This window comes from Triticum urartu, chromosome 1A (assembly GCF_056163025.1).
Source record: "Triticum urartu cultivar PI428250 chromosome 1A, HENAU_Tu73, whole genome shotgun sequence".
Lineage (NCBI taxonomy): Eukaryota > Viridiplantae > Streptophyta > Magnoliopsida > Poales > Poaceae > Triticum > Triticum urartu.
The window spans coordinates 127344717-127361604 of NC_141873.1; positions in this window are offsets into that span (position 1 = coordinate 127344717).

The following is a 16888-nucleotide window of genomic DNA, read 5'->3' on the forward strand; positions in this document are numbered from 1 at the left end:
TCTGGAATACCTGAGTTTAGTACGCCGACATCGAAAATCTCTTTTATGCAGTTCGTTGGTGAGATAACCTCGACGCCACCCAGTACTGGGGCGGGAGTTCGGGAGTATCGCCATAACTTGTATAACGGATGCTTTTCGAAGGTTGAGGTAGATGATTTCCGAAGTTTTTTCTCGGTTATGTGTTGAAGGATGGATACAGCTGGATGTAGGATTTTCTAGTTTGGGTGAGATATTATGCTTCCCCTGTATCCCCAACACCTGATTGCATAACGGAAAGGTTCGGGAGTTTCATAGGTGGGAATTCTAGTAGCTCTAGTTATTCTTCCATGGATATTGGTTTGAGATTGGGATTTCTTACCGATTATTCGTTCTTGATCCGTACCTTGTTGATTTATTTCTCTACCTTAATTCTAAGTGGCTTCTCAATTTATGGATATGTGACCATTTCAAGAGGAATGCATTCGTTCATTTTGTTCGGATGTGAAGACTATATGTTGCAATTTTCATTCCATTGGATTCAGCTTCGATATTTGTCTATCAATGTGCTAATGGATGTCAACCTCTTCAGGATGGCTCCTCCAACGCGCACGACTCCGAATCCTGATCCGCCACCACCTCCACCTCCTCCGGAGGCATGGCAAGCTGTGATGGCCGCAACCAATGCAAACACACAGTTGATCATGCAAATTCTTCAAGAGCACAATCAAGGCAACCAAGGGAACCAAGGCAACAATCAGAATCACTTTGCTACACTCAACCAGTTCCTTGCTAATGGGCCAAAGACTTTCAGCAATTGTGTTGAGGCAACCGATGCTGGCGATTGGCTTGTGGATCTGTGCAAGCATTTTGAGTGCAGTAACGTCAGGCCTGAGGACTTTGTTAAGTTCGCTTCCTTCCAACTCAAAGATCAAGCTGCAGAATGGTTCCAGCAGTACAAGGATTCCAGAGGTGGACGTGTTATCACTTGGGATGAATTCCGTCGAGATTTCAGAGCTCATCATATTCCTCAGAGCGTGGTTGAAAGCAAGCGTGAGGAATTCCGCAACCTGAAGCAAGGCTCTTTGTCTGTCTATGACTACAACAAGTTGTTTCAGAAGCTCGCCCGCTTTGCCAAGCAGGACGTACCTGATGAGAAGAGCATGATATACCAGTTCAGGGGTGGTCTCAGAGAAGAAATTCAGCTAGCTCTTGTTCTCTTTGAGCCCTTGAGGTACGATGAGTTCTACAACATAACGTTGAAGCAAGAGGCTGCTCAATTGAGGTGTGATGCTTCCAAGAAGCGAGTCAGAGGTGTTACTCCTTCTTCCTCTACTCAAGTGGCCAAGCAGCAGAAGTATTGGCTTCCTCCACCTCCGTTCCGTCAGCCGTATCAGCAGAAGAGCAAAAGTGGCAGTGGATCTTCCCACCCACCCAACCCTGGCTTTCAGAACAAGACTTCGTCTCAACCTCCAAGATCGAGTGCTCCGTATCACCATCCGCTTTCAGAGGTCACGTGCAACAAGTGCCAACAGAAGGGTCACTATGCCAACAAGTGTTTCAACCAGAGGCGTCTTCCTCCTCCTCCTCCTGTCAGATCGGCAAGTACAGCTGTGGTCAAGCATAACCCCAAGCATGCCAAGGTCAACTTGATGAATACAGCTCAGGCAGAGGATTCGTCAGATGTCATCATGGGTAACCTTCCTGTTAACGATGTTCCCGCAAAAGTTCTTTTTGATACTGGTGCGTCTCATTGTTTCATCTCGAAGCCTTTTGCATCTAGGCATGAGTTGACTTCCCAAGTTATGCATAAACCGTTAGCAGTTGTCTCTCCGGGTAAATGTTTGCTCGCTAACCATGAGATTCCGGATATTTCTATCATGATGGGTGATTTCAAGTTTCTGGCTTCTCCAATGGTTCTTGGTAACTCGGATATTGATCTTATTCTCGGAATGGATTGGCTTTCTAAGCACAAGGCTCAGCTTGATTGTGCAGCCAAGCAGATTCAATTGACTCATTCGTCTGAGGATGTAATTGTCTTTGCCGCTCGGGATAATACTATCCGTCTGTTTTCTCTCAATGAGAAGGGTGAACTCGATGCCATCTCGCAAATTCCAGTCGTTTGCGAATATCAAGACGTCTTTCCAGAAGAGCTTCCAGGAATGCCTCCGCACCGGCCAGTTGAATTCGTCATTGATCTTGAGCCCGGCACAGAACCTGTGTGCAAGCATCCTTACAAGCTCGGACCTGAAGAGTTGAAGGAGCTGAAGAAGCAACTCGATATTCAAGAGAAAATGGGTCTCATCAGGCCTAGTTCTTCTCCGTGGGGTTGTGGTGTTCTTTTTGTGAAGAAGAAGGATGGAACGGACCGACTTTGTGTTGATTACCGTCCATTGAACAAGAAGACCATCAAGAACAAATACCCACTTCCCAACATTAACGAGCTGTTCGAACAACTTAAAGGTGCCCAAGTATTCTCCAAGCTTGATCTCCGTATCGGTTATCATCAGATTCGAATCCGTGAGCAAGATATTCCCAAGACGGCTTTCAGGACAAGCTATGGTTCATATGAATACACTGTCATGTCTTTTGGCCTCGTCAACGCTCCTCCGACGTTCTCTCGCATGATGAACTTCATCTTCAACGCCTACACCAATGACTTCGTTTTGGTCTATCTCGACGACATTCTGGTTTTCTCGAAGAACAAGGAAGATCATGCCAAGCACTTGCGTTTGGTACTCGATAAGTTGAGGGAACACAAGTTCTACGCCAAGTTCTCCAAGTGTGAATTTTGGCTCGATGAGGTTCTTTATCTTGGTCATATCATCTCTGCCAAGGGCATTGTCGTGAATCCTGAGAAGGTGTCTGCAATTGTGAATTCGGAACCTCCTCAGAACGTGAAGCAACTCCGTAGCTTCCTCGGTCTCGCAAGCTATTGCCGAAGATTCGTTGAAAACTTTTCTAAGATCGCGAAGCCTCTCTCTAATCTTCTCTAGAAGCACGTCAAGTACGTTTGGTCTCCGGAGTGTGACATTGCTTTCAACACTTTGAAAGAGAAATTGATCACTGCTCCAGTTCTGACTCCGCCTGATGAATCCAAGCCGTACGAGGTCTTTTGTGATGCCTCTCTCCAAGGTCTTGGCACAGTATTGATGCAAGATAAGAAAGTTGTTGCTTATACCTCTTGCTAGTTGAAGCCTAATGAGAAGAACTACCCCACTCATGATCTCGAGTTGGCGGCAGTTGTGCATGCTCTTTTGACTTGGAGACATCTCTTATTGGGAAGAAAAGTGGACATTTTCACTGATCACAAGAGTCTCAAGTACATCTTCACTCAGCCTAATCTCAACCTCAGGCAAACTCGATGGGTCAAAATGATTCAAGAGTATAATCCGAGTATCGAGTATACTCCAGGCAAGGCCAATGTGATTGCGGATGCATTGAGCAGGAAAGCTTATTGCAACAGTCTGATTCTCAAGCCTTATCAACCCGAGCTTTGTGAAGCTTTCCGCAAACTTAATTTGCAAATTGTTCCTCAAGGTTTCCTCGCCAACCTTCAAGTCTCTCCTACCTTAGAAGACCAGATTCGCCAAGCCCAGCTTCTTGATGCTATGGTGAAAAAGGTGAAGATTGGGATTGCCAAGAGTCAACCCAAGTACAAGTGCTAGCGCCTTGATGACAAGGATACTCTCTTCTTTGAGGATCGTATTGTTGTACCCAAAGGTGACCTCCGTAAAGTGATCATGAACGAGGCTCACAATTCTCTCCTCTCCATCCACCCTGGGAGCACGAAGATGTATCAGGACCTTAAGCAAGCTTATTGGTGGACTCGAATGAAGCGCGAGATTGCTCAATTCGTGAATGAATGTGATGTCTGCAGAAGAGTGAAGGCAGAACACCAAAGGCCAGCTGGTCTCCTCCAACCTCTTGACATTCCAGAATGGAAGTTTGACCACATTGAAATGGACTTCGTGACTGGGTTTCCAAAGTCCAAGCGTGGCAATGATGCTATATTCGTTGTCATCGACAAACTCACTAAAGTGGCTCACTTTCTGCCTATCAAAGAGAAGATCACTGCAGCTCAATTGGCGGAACTCTATACCTCTCGAATTGTCTCTCTGCACGGCATTCCACAAGTGATATCTTCAGACCGTGGCAGCATCTTTACCTCAAAGTTTTGGGATTCTTTTCAGAAGGCCATGGGTACCAACATCCGCTTCAGCACAGCTTTCCATCCTCAAACTAGCGGTCAAGTCGAGCGTGTCAACCAGATTCTTGAAGATATGCTCAGGGCTTGTGTGATCTCCTTCGGCATGAAGTGGGAGGATTGTCTTCCTTATGCTGAATTCTCCTACAACAGCAGTTTTCAAGCAAGTTCGGGCAAGGCCCCATTTGAAATTCTGTATGGCAGGAAGTGTCGTACCCCTCTCAACTGGTCCGAAACCGGTGAACGTCAGCTTTTGGGTAATGACTTAATCACAGAGGCAGAGGAAATGTGCAAAGTCATTCGAGATAACCTCAAAGCAGCCCAATCCCGCCAGAAAAGCTACTATGCTAGTAAGCACCGTGATTTGGCTTTCGAGATCGGAGATCATGTTTACCTCCGCGTCTCTCCTATGAAAGGTACTCGTCGCTTCGGTATCAAAGGGAAGCTTGCCCCTAGATACGTGGGACCTTTCAAGATTGTCAGCAAGAGAGGCGACCTCGCCTATCAACTCGAGCTTCCTTCAAACTTTGCAAATGTTCATGACGTGTTCCATGTCTCTCAGCTTCGAAAGTGCTTCAAGACTCCTGACCGCATCGTCACTTCGAGGACATTGAGCTCCAAGAAGATCTCTCCTATCGTGAGCACCCCGTTGCTATTCTCGAAGAGACTGAACGCAAGACTCACAACAAGTCAATCAAATTCCTCAAAGTCAAGTGGTCACACCATTCCGACCGTGAAGCTACCTGGGAACGCGAGGATCACCTCCGTTCTGAGTAACCGGCGTTCTTTCAGTCCTAGATCTTGGGACGAGATCCTTTTGTAGTGGTGGAGTGTTGTAACACCCCGGATGTAACTTTCCCAATTTGTACTCCAACTCTTGCCGTTTCGGCGTTCAGTTATTTTATTTTCTCGGGTTCGGGTCTTGTCTCTGTGCGTTATTATCTTTGTCATGCATCTCATATCATGTCATCATGTGCATTGCATTTGCATACGTGTTCATCTCGTGCATTCGAGTATTTTCCCCGTTGTCCGTTTTGCATTCCGGCGCTTCGTTCTCCTCCGGTGGTCATTTCTACCTTTCTTTCGTGTGTGGGGATTAAACATTTCCGGATTGGACCGAGACTTGCCAAGCGGCCTTGGTTTACTACCGGTAGACCGCCTGTCAAGTTTCGTGCCATTTGGACTTCGTTTGATACTCCAACGGTTAACCGAGGGACCAAAAAGGCCTCGTGTGTGTTGCAGCCCAACACCCCTTCAATTTGGCCCAAAACCCACCTAAGCCTTCTCCATCATCTAGATCGTTCGATCACGATCGCGTGGCCGAAAACCGCACCTCATTTGGACTCTCCTAGCTCCCCCTATGCCTATATATAGCCCCTCCTCCGAAAATCCGGATCCCCCTCGTCCAAAACCCTAAAAAAAATCGTCTCCGCGCCGGCCGGACACGTCCGCCCGCACTGGACATCACCGCCGCCGCGAATCGCGCGCCGCCACGTGGCCGAGCCACCCCACATCGCCGCCTCAGTCCCGCCAGCCCGCTCGGCCCGGCCGGGGCCCCCGAAGCCCATCGGCTCCACCTCGTCGCCTGGGTGCCCGCGCCGCCCGACCGCCCTCGCGCCACCGCCCGCCGCCTCCCCACTGGCGCGCGCGCCGCCGCCCGCCGCCCGCTGCCCGGCCGGTCGCCGCCCGCGCCGTCCGCGGCCGCCTCGGCATCCGTGCCGCCTCGCCGCCTCCCCCACGCCGGATCCCGCGCCTCCTCGTCTCTCCCTCGACTCCGATGACGCCCCGCAGCTCCGGCGAGCGCGAACTCCGGCGCCGGCCATCCTCGGTTTCCGCGCTTCGGATCTGAGATCTGTTTTTTTAGGGTTGACTTTTCTCAGAAAACCCTAACTCATATGCCCTTACTCATCGCATCGTAACTTTGCATCCGTAGCTCCGTTTTTGACATATAGCATATCAAAATGTTTACCTCAGAGAGTACATCATTTCATTCCATTGCATCATTTTCATTTGAGTTCATCTTGATGCCCGAAATGCTGTTAGAAGAGGGCTACTTGAGATAATTGTCAGATCTGCTGCTCTATTTAGCTATTTGTCATTTTTGCCATGATTATTGTGTGCATGATATGCCCATGAGTACTACATATGTTTTGTTAAGGGTTTTGCCATCTTTCCAGAGGTGCAACCCATGTATTTTTGTGATGTGTGTGGTGACTAGCACAAGCTTGCCAAGTGAGGCACTTGATAATTCTGTTTTCAGGGACTTAGCATTTCCACCAAGTCCTTGAGCTGTTTATCTCATATGCCCATATGTTCATGTTGTTTCCTAGTGATCCTTGCCTCTTTTGAGGATGGTTAGTAAGGATGTTTTGTTAATATTTTAGTGCTCTATCCATCCATGCCTTTGTTTGCAATAATGGAGCACCCTAGCTTGAGGCAATCGAGCTCTACTTTTGCCACTTTGTGAATCTGGGCAGATTGTCTACTTGTTTGCGATTTTGCCGATGATGTTGTAGTTGATCCGTGCATGCTATGCTATTGTTCTTGCCATGTCTAGCTTGCATTTTGTGTATTCTTGATGTGTGTATGCTTAGCTTATAATGACTTGCTCCGTGTTGAGTGCATCGAGCTCGTGAACATGCCTACTTGAGTTATGTTTCAGCATGTGCCAGTTTTCACTAAGTCTGAAAACTGATTATGTTTTTGCCATGTTCACATGCTTGCAATTGTATTTTCTTATCCCTTTTGGCTCAAGGTCACTAAGGGACTTTTGTTAAGCTCTTTGAGTAGCTCCATGCCATGCTTTACTTTGCCATGTTCAGGTCCTGTAGCATGTAGTTTTGTTGCTCCGAAGTGTGCTACCTGATCTGAAATTTCCAGACAAGTGTTAATTTCACTAAGGCTGAAATCTGTTTGCCATATGCATTTTTGCCATGCTTGTTTGAACCTGTTAATGGATGAATTAGCCATAGCTCAGTGCTAGACTTTTGTTAAGAATCATGAGTGCATCCCTGCCATGTATTTTTATGCCATGTTTGGGTGCTGTAGCATGTTCATCTCATTGCATTTAGATGGTTACTTGCTGTAAATCGCAGACCGGTGTCATATTTAATCGCTTGCCATTTCCAAACCGTAACTCCGATTCCGGCGTTCTTTATATCGTTTTCAAGCGATTTCATCTCATCTTTCCAGTGGCACGCTTGGATTCCCAAGTTGAGGTCAGGTTCATGCATCCCTTGTTAAATCTTGCATATGCATCCCGCATCGCATCCAGCATAGCATACCATCTTTGCATCATATTGTTTGGTCCTTGCACGTGGTTGATTGTTTGGGTAGAGCTGGGAGACGAGTTCGCTAACGAGGAGCCCGTTGAGTTTGCTTTCTAGGATCCAGTCAACTCTGACAACTTTGCAGGCAAGATGATCATACCCTCGAAATCACTACTATATTTGCTATGCTAGATTGCTCGCTCTTTTGCTATGCCAATGCTACGATGCCTGCCACTTGCTTTAAAGCCTCCCAAATTGCCATGTTAAAACCTCTAACCCACCATGACCTAGCAAACCGTTGATTGGCTATGTTACCACTTTGCTCAGCCCCTCTTATAGCATTGCTAGTTGCAGGTGAAGATTGGAGGTCGTTCCTTGTTGGGAACATTTATTTATTTATTAGGATATCATTATATTGCCATGTTATCTTAATGCATCTATACACTTGGTAAAGGGTGGAAGGCTCAGCCTCTCGCCTAGTGTTTTGTTCCACTCTTGCCGCCCTAGTTTCCGTCATATCGGTGTTATGTTCCCGGATTTTGCGTTCCTTACGCGGTTGGGTTATAATGGGAACCCCTTGATAGTTCGCCTTGATTAAAGCTTTTCCAGCAATGCCCAACCTTGGTTTTACCATTTGCCACCTAGCCTCTTTTTCCCTTGGGTTTCTGGAGCCCGAGGGTCATCTTATTTTAAACCCCCCCCCCCCCGGGCCAGTGCTCCTCTGAGTGTTGGTCCACCTCGTCAGCCGCCGGTGGCCACCAGGGGCAACTTTGGGCTGGCCTACCGGAAGTTTGGCCAATCTGAGTGTGCCCTGAGAATGAGATATGTGCAGCTCCTATCGGGATTTGTCGGCACATTCGGGCGGTGTTGCTAGTCTTGTTTTAACCTGTCGAAGTGTCTTGAAGAACCGAGATACCGAGTCTGATCGGAACGTCTTGGGAGGAGGTCTATTCCTTCGTTGACCGTGAGAGCTTGTCATGGGCTAAGTTGGGACTCCCCTGCAGGGATTTGAACTTTCGAAAGCCGTGCCCGCGGTTATGGGCAGATGGGAATTTGTTAATGTCTGGTTGTAGATAACTTGAACCTTAACTTAACTAAAATGAATCAACTGAGTGTGTTACCGTGATGGCCTCTTCTCAGCGGAGTCCGGGAAGTGGACACGGTGTTGGAGTAATGCTTGCGCAGGTTGTCCTCTAGTTTCTCGCTCGCGCTTTGCCTCCTCTTCTTGCTCTCTTTTGCGAATAAGTTAGCCACCATATTTTGCTAGTCGCTTGCTGCAGCTCCACATATATTTGTACCTTGCCTTACCTATAAGCTTAAATAGTCTTGATCGCGAGGGTGCGAGATTGCTGAGTCCCTGTGGCTCACAGATTACTATTACACCAGATGCAGGGCCTGATGATTCCGCTCCAGGAGACGCGTTTGAGCTCAGGTGGGAGTTCGACGAAGACTCTCAACGTTACTATGTTTCTTTTCCTGATGATCACTAGTGGTGTCCAGTTGGGGGTGATCGGGACCGTGTCGCATGTTGGGTTATCTTTTATTTTGGCGCCGTAGTCGGGCCATGAGTGTTTGGATGATGTAATGTTATTTATGTCCTTGTTTGACGTGGCGAGTGTAAGCCAACTATGTTATCTCCCCTTTATTATATATGTTACATGGGATGTTGTGAAGATTGCCTTACTTGCGACATATGCCTTCAATGCGATTATGCCTCTAAGTCGTGCCTCGACACGTGGGAGATATAGTCGCATCGAGGGTGTTACATAGGAATACATAAGGGACACTTTCCGGAACATTTCAGACTCCGAAAAGGAATAGGTATGTGGTACGGTAAGTAAACCGACTCCAAAACAGTTCTAATGGCAATTTTTCTCCATTTTGCGTTCAAAACGGTAAGTAAAATAAGAAGCAGTCCGGGAAGGACATGAGGGCTCCACGAGGGTGGAGGGCGCGCCCTACCCCCTGGGCGTGCCCCCTACCTCGTGGGCACCTCGTGTGCTCTCCGGATTCTGTTTTCTTGCACGTTGCGTATTTTGGTCGGTAAAAATTCATTATATAATCTCCCGAAGGTTTTGACTCCTATATCACGCAATTGTCTCCTGTTCTTGTTTCGAGCTGTTTTCTGCCAGGGTTGTCAAAGCCAAGCATCATGTCGTCTCCCTCCTCGTCCAACAATGCGGGCAACGATGCTTGGCTAATGAAGATAGAGCTGAAGAGAGAAGAACCCATGGAGATCAACAAGGATGAAGGGATCAAAAAGGCCACGAAGGACCAAGTTCCGGCAACATAAGACATCTTTCAACTTGATCGCAATCTTCTTACCCCAACTAAGATCGAAGCTTTCAAGGTGATTGAGTTAGCTCGTATATAAAACAAGTATCTCACACGTGAAAATATTTTGTTGAAGGAGCATATCATCGCACTCAAGGGCATTATCTGCAAGTTGGAAGACCTCCTACGCTCGATGTGCGACTATCCATCATCACTAACACCCTCCTCACCGACGAGAAAGGAGACATAATCATATGGGTATGGGCACTCCCCTTGGCAACTGCCAAGCTTGGGGGAGGTGCCCCGGTATCGTATCACCATCACACTCCTATCTTTACCGTTATTCTTAGTTCGATCCTTTTAGTAATATCTTGATCTAGTGGAATAAAGTTTTTTGTATGATCTAGTTTTGAGTTTTGCTTTATGATCCCCCTATGTAATCGAGTCCGTGAGCTATATAATAAAGATTAGTGTTGAGTCAAGGGCTTGATGATTTTGCTATGATCCTGAGTGAATAACAGAAAAGAGAAAGAATAAAAGAAATAAAAGAGATCATGTGGATCTTATGGAGAGTAATGTGCTCACATATAAAGAGTATGATGAATAAAAGTTGTTGAGAGTTGACAAACATAGTTTTGGTCATCGTTGCAATTAATAGGAAGTAATAAAGAAAGAGAGGTCTTCACATATAAATACACTATCTTGGACATCTTTTATGATTGTGAGCACTCATTAAAATATGGCATGCTAAAGAGTTGACATTGGACAAGGAAGACAACGTAATGGGTTATGTTTTCAAACATCTGAGATAAATTATATGTCATGGATCATCCAACATGATTGAGCTTACCTTTCCCCTCATGCTAGCCAAATTCTTTGCACCAAGTAGAGATACTACTTGTGCTTCCAAATACCCTTAAACACAGTTTTTCCATGATCTACCTATGGATTGGGTAAGATCCTTCAAGTAAGTTGTCATTGGTGCAAGCAATAAAAATTGCTCTCTAAATATATATGATTGATTGGTGTGGAGGAAATAAGCTTTATACGATCTTGTGATGTGGAAGAAATAAAAGCGACAGAGTACATAATAAAGGTCTATATCACAAGTGGCAATATAAAGTGACGTTCTTTTGCATTAAGATTTTGTGCATCCAACCATAAAAGCGCATGACAACCTCTGCTTCCCTCTACGAAGGGCCTATTTTTTACTTTTATCTCCTACCTTACATAAGAGTCATGGTGATATTCACCTTTCCTTTTTACATTTTATCTTTTGGCAAGCAAAATATGTTGGAAAGATCCTGGTATATATGGCTAATTGGATGTGAGTTTTCATGAACTATTATTGTTGACACCTATCTTTCTCTGTGTCCGATTAAAACTCCATACCCATAAGTATTGCGTGAGTGTTAGCAATTGTGAAAGACTATATGATGGTTGAGTATGTGGACTTGCTGAAAAGCTCTTATATTGACTCTTTCCTATGTTATGATAAATTGCAATTGCTTCAATGACTGAGATTATAGTTTGTTAGTTTTCAATGAAGTTTATGATTCATACTTGAAATTGTGATTGAATTTTTGCTCTAGCATAAGAGATCATATGACAATAATTATATAAGCTGCTATTCTAAGAATCATCATGATGCCCTCATGTCCATATTTTATTTTTATCGACACCTCTATCTCTAAACATGTGGTCATATTTTTCGATTTCGGCTTTCGCTTGAGGACAAGCGAGGTCTAAGCTTGGGGGAGTTGATACGTCCATTTTGCATCATGCTTTTATATCGATATTTATTGTATTATGGGCTGTTATTACACATTATGTCACAATACTTATGCCTATTATCTCTTATTTTACAAGGTTTACATAGAGGGAGAATGCCGGCAACTGGGATTCTGGGCTGGAAAAGGAGCAAATATTAGAGACCTATTCTGCACAGCTCCATAAGTCCTGAAACTTCACGGATGCTATTTTCAGAATATATAAAAAATATTGAGCGCAAGAAGTTCCAGAGGGGGCCCACACCCTGGCCATGAGGGTGGGGGCGCGCCCCCCTGCCTCGTGGGCCCCCTGGTGGCCCTTTGATGCCCTTCTTCTGCTATATGGAGTCCTTCGTTGAGGAAAAAAATCATAAGCAAGCTTTCGGGACGAGACTCCGCCGCCACGAGGCAGAACCTTGGCAGAACCAATCTAGGGCTCCGGCGGAGCTGTTCTGCCAAGGAAACTTCCCTCCGGGAGGGGGGAAACATCACCATCGTCATCACCAATGATCCTCTCATCGGGAGGGGTTCAATCTCCATCAACATCTTCACTAGCACCATCTCCTCTCAAACCCTAGTTCGTCTCTTGTATCCAATTCTTGTCTCTAAGTCTGGGATTGGTACCTGTAGGTTGCTAGTAGTGTTGATTACTCCTCGTAGTTGATGCTAGTTGGTTTATTCGGTGGAAGATCATATGTTCGGATCCTATATGCATATTAATACCCCTCTGATTATGAACATGAATATGCTTTGTGAGTAGTTACGTTCGTTCATGAGGACATGGGAGAAGTCTTGCGATTAGTAGTCATGTGAATTTCGTATTCGTTTGATATTTTGATGAGATGTATGTTGTCTCTCCTCTAGTGGTGTTATGTGAACGTCGACTACATGACACTTCACCATTATTTGGGCCTAGAGGAAGGCATTGGGAAGTAATAAGTAGATGATGGTTGCTAGAGTGACAAAAGCTTAAACCCTAGTTTATGCGTTGCTTCGTAAGGGGCTGATTTGGATCCATATGTTTCATGCTATGGTTAGGTTTACCTTAATACTTCTGTTGTAGTTGCGGATGCTTGCAATGGGGGTTAATCATAAGTGGGATGCTTGTCCAAGTAAGGATAGCACGCAAGCACCGATCCACCCACATATCAAATTATCAAAGTACCAAAAGCGAATCATATGAACATGATGAAAACTAGCTTGACGATAATTCCCATGTGTCCTCGGGAGCGCTTTCTTCTATATAAGAGTTTGTCCAAGCTTGTCCTTTGCTACAAAAAGGATTGGGACACCTTGCTGCATTTTATTTACTTTTTTTACTTGTTGCTCGTTACAAATTGTCTTATCACAAAACTATCTGTTACCTATAATTTCAGTGCTTGCAGAGAATACCTTGCTGAAAACCGCTTATCATTTCCTTCTGCTCCTCGTTGGGTTCGACACTCTTACTTATCGAAAGGACTACGATCGATCCCCTATACTTGTGGGTCATCAACATGATGTAGACAAAGTAAATCCAACCAATATGAATAAACCCTATTGTTTTCCCCTTAATGGCAACAATACGAATACGTGTCTTGTCCCCTACTTTTGTTGGGGAACGTAGTAATTCAAAAAAAATCCTACGATCATGAAAGATCTAACTAGGAGATGCATAGCAATGAAAGGGGAGAGTGTGTCCACATACCCTCATAGACCGAAAGCGAAAGAGTTTAGTAACGCGGTTGATGTAGTCGAACGTCTTCACTATCAAACCGATCCATGTACCGAACGTATGGCACCTCCATGTTCAACACACATTCAGCACGATGACGTCCCTCGAGCTCTTGATCCAGTAGAGGTTTGAGGGAGAGTTTCGTCGGCACGACGTTGTGGTGACGGTGTTGATGATGTGATCCGCGTAGGGCTTCGCCTAAGAACTACGGCAATATGACCGAGGTGGTAAACTGTGGAGGGGGGCACCACACACGGCTAAGACAATTGATGTTGCGCCTTTGGGGTGCCCTCTGCCCATGTATATAAAGGAGGGGGGGAGGAGGCCGGCCAAGGGGGAGGCGCACCAAGGGGGAGTCCTACTAGGACTCCAAACCTAGTAGGATTCGCCCCCCTTCCTTCCAACGGGAGAGGGGGAAAGGGGAAAGGAGGGAGAGAGAGAACGAGAAGGAAAGAGAGGGGCTGCACCCCCTCCCCTTATCCAATTCGGATTGGGGCAAGGGGGGAACGCCCCACCTCCTGTGGCCTGCCTCCTCTCCTCCACTATGGTCCATTAGGCCCAATAACTTTCCTCGGAGGGTTCTGGTAACCCCTTCGGTACTCTGGTATGTACCCGATACACTCCGGAACCCTTCCGGTGTCTGAATACTACCTTCCAATATATCAATCTTTACCTCTCGACCATTTCGAGACTCCTCGTCATGTCCGTGATCTCATCCGGGACTCCAAACAAACTTCGGTCACCAAACACATAACACATAAATACGAATCGTCATTGAACGTTAAGCGTGCGGACCCTACGGGTTCGAGAACTATGTAGACATGACTAAGACACCTCCCCGGTTAATAACCAATAGCGGAACCTGGATGCTCATATTGTCTCCTACATATTCTACGAAGATCTTTATCGGTCAAACCGCATAACAGCATACGTTATTCCCTTTGTCATCGGTATGTTACTTGCCCGAGATTCAATCGTCGGTATCATCATACCTAGTTCAATCTCTTTACCGGCAAGTCTCTTTACTTGTTCCGTAATGCATCATCCCACAACTAACTCATTAGTTACATTGCTTGCAAGGCTTATAGTGATGTGCATTACCGAGAGGGCCCAAAGATACCTCTTCGATACACGGAGTGACAAATCCTAATCTTGATCTATGCCAACTCAACAAACACCTTAGGAGACACTTGTGGAGCATCTTTATAATCACCCAGTTACGTTGTGACGTTTGATAGCACACAAGGTGTTCCTCTGGTATTCGGGAGTTGCATAATCTCATAGTCAGCGGAATATGTATAAGTCATGAAGAAAGCAATAGCAATAAAACTTAACGATCATTGTGCTAAGCTAACGGATGGGTCTTATCCATCACATCATTCTCTAATGATGTGATCCCGTTCATCAAATGATAACACATGTATATGGTTAGGAAACTTAACCATGTTTGATTAACGAGCTAGTCAAGTAGAGGCATACTAGGGACACTCTGTTTTGTCTATGTATTCACACATGCACTAAGTTTCCGGTTAATACAATTCTAGCATGAATAATAAACATTTATCATGATATAAGGAAATATAAATACTAACTTTATTATTGCCTCTAGGGCATATTTCCTTCAATCTCCCACTTGCACTAGAGTCAATAATCTAGTTCACATCGCCATGTGATTTAACACCAATAGTTCAAATCACCATGTGACCAACACCCAAAGGGTTTACTAGAGTAAATAATCTAGTTCACATCGCCATGTGATTAACACCCAAAAGAGTACTAAGGTGTGATCCTGTTTTGCTTGTGAGATAAGTTTAGTCAATGGGTCTGCCACATTTAGATCCGTATGTATTTTGCAAATTTCTATGTCTACAAAGCTCTGCATGGAGCTACTCTAGCTAATTGCTCCCATTTTTAATATGTATCCAGATTGAGACTCAGAGTCATCCAGGTTAGTGTTAAATCTTGCATCGACGTAACTCTTTACGATGAACTCTTTATCACCTCCATAACCGAGAAATATTTCCTTAGTCCTCTAAGGATAATTTTGACCGTTTTCCAGTGATCTACTCATGGATCACTATTGTACCCCTTTGCCAAACTCATGGCAAGGTACACAATAGGTTTGGTATACAACATGGCATACTTTATAGAACCTATGGCTGAGGCATAGGGAATGACTTTCATTCTCTCTCTATCTTCTGTCATGGTCGGGTTTTGAGTCTTTACTCAACTTTATACCTTACAACTCAAGCAAGAACTCCTTTGACTGATCCATTTTGAACTCCTTCAAAATCTTATCAAGGTATGTACTTATCGAAAGTCTTATCAAGCATCTTGATCTATCTTTATAGATCTTGATGCCCAATATGTAAGTAGCTTCACCGAGGTCTTTCTTTGAAAAACTCCTTTGAAACACTCCTTTATGCTTTCTAGAAAATTCTACATCATTTCTGATCAACAATATGTCACTCACATATACCTATCAGAAAGGCTGTAGTGCTCCCACTCACTTTCTTGTAAATACAGGCTTCACTGCAAGTGTATATAAAACTATATGCTTTGATCAACTCATCAAAGCGTATATTCCAACTCCGAGATGCTTGCACTAGTCCATAGATGGATCGCTGGAGCTTGCACACTTTAGTAGCACCTTTAGGATTGAGAAAACCTTCTGGTTGCATCATATACAACTCTTCTTTAATAAATCTATTAAGGAATACATTTTTGACACCCATTTGCCAGATTTCATAAAATGCGGCAACTGCTAACATGATTCAGACAGACTTTTAAGCATCGATATGAGTGAGAAAATCTCATCGTAGTCAACACTTTGAACTTGTCGAAAACATTTTGCGACAATTCGAGCTTTGTAGATAGTAACACTACTATCAGCGTCCGTCTTCCTCTTGAAGATCCATTTATTCTCAATGGCTCGCCGATCATCGGGCAAGTCAATCAAAGTCAATACTTTGTTCTTACATGCATCCCATCTCATGTAACGACCAAACCTCGAAGGATTTGAGTCTCTGTGCTTACCGTGCTAGTCCCTGGATCGAACTCGCTAGCACACACAATATAGATGAATACTAGAATAGCAAGTGCATCATTTATTACAACGTATGATCCAGAATGTATAAAATAAAACAATCTGCATAGCACTTGGCTAGCTTTATTCAATCAAACAGCGGAAAAGTAGCAGAAATATAACGATGAATCCCATCATAGCCCACTGGCGATGTTGAGTGCAGACTCACGACCCTAACGGTACCTTACTCTTCGTCTGAATATCCTGCAACATGAGACGTTCCAGCCATATAGGTCAATACTTGGAATGCATTGGCAAGTTGCACAGGAGTAATAATATAACAGACCTACATGTATATGCATAGTATATCAAAAGGAAGGCTTGGGGGTTTATTTTGCAGAAAGCTGATTTTGTCCTAATAACTACCTAATAGTCAAATTTTTATTTAGTTCTTTTATTACTACAATTAAATGCACAAGGTTGAGTTGGCAAAATCAACTCCAACCTACCCTTTTATTAAGTTGCCCAACAAATTTATTAAGTGTCACATCTGTCAAGATCATCCAACAACTGTAACGACATAGTGGCTCAAATTTACCCATAACCGGGGGCACGGCTAATCATGATTAGTTTTAATACTCTGCAAAGTTTTGT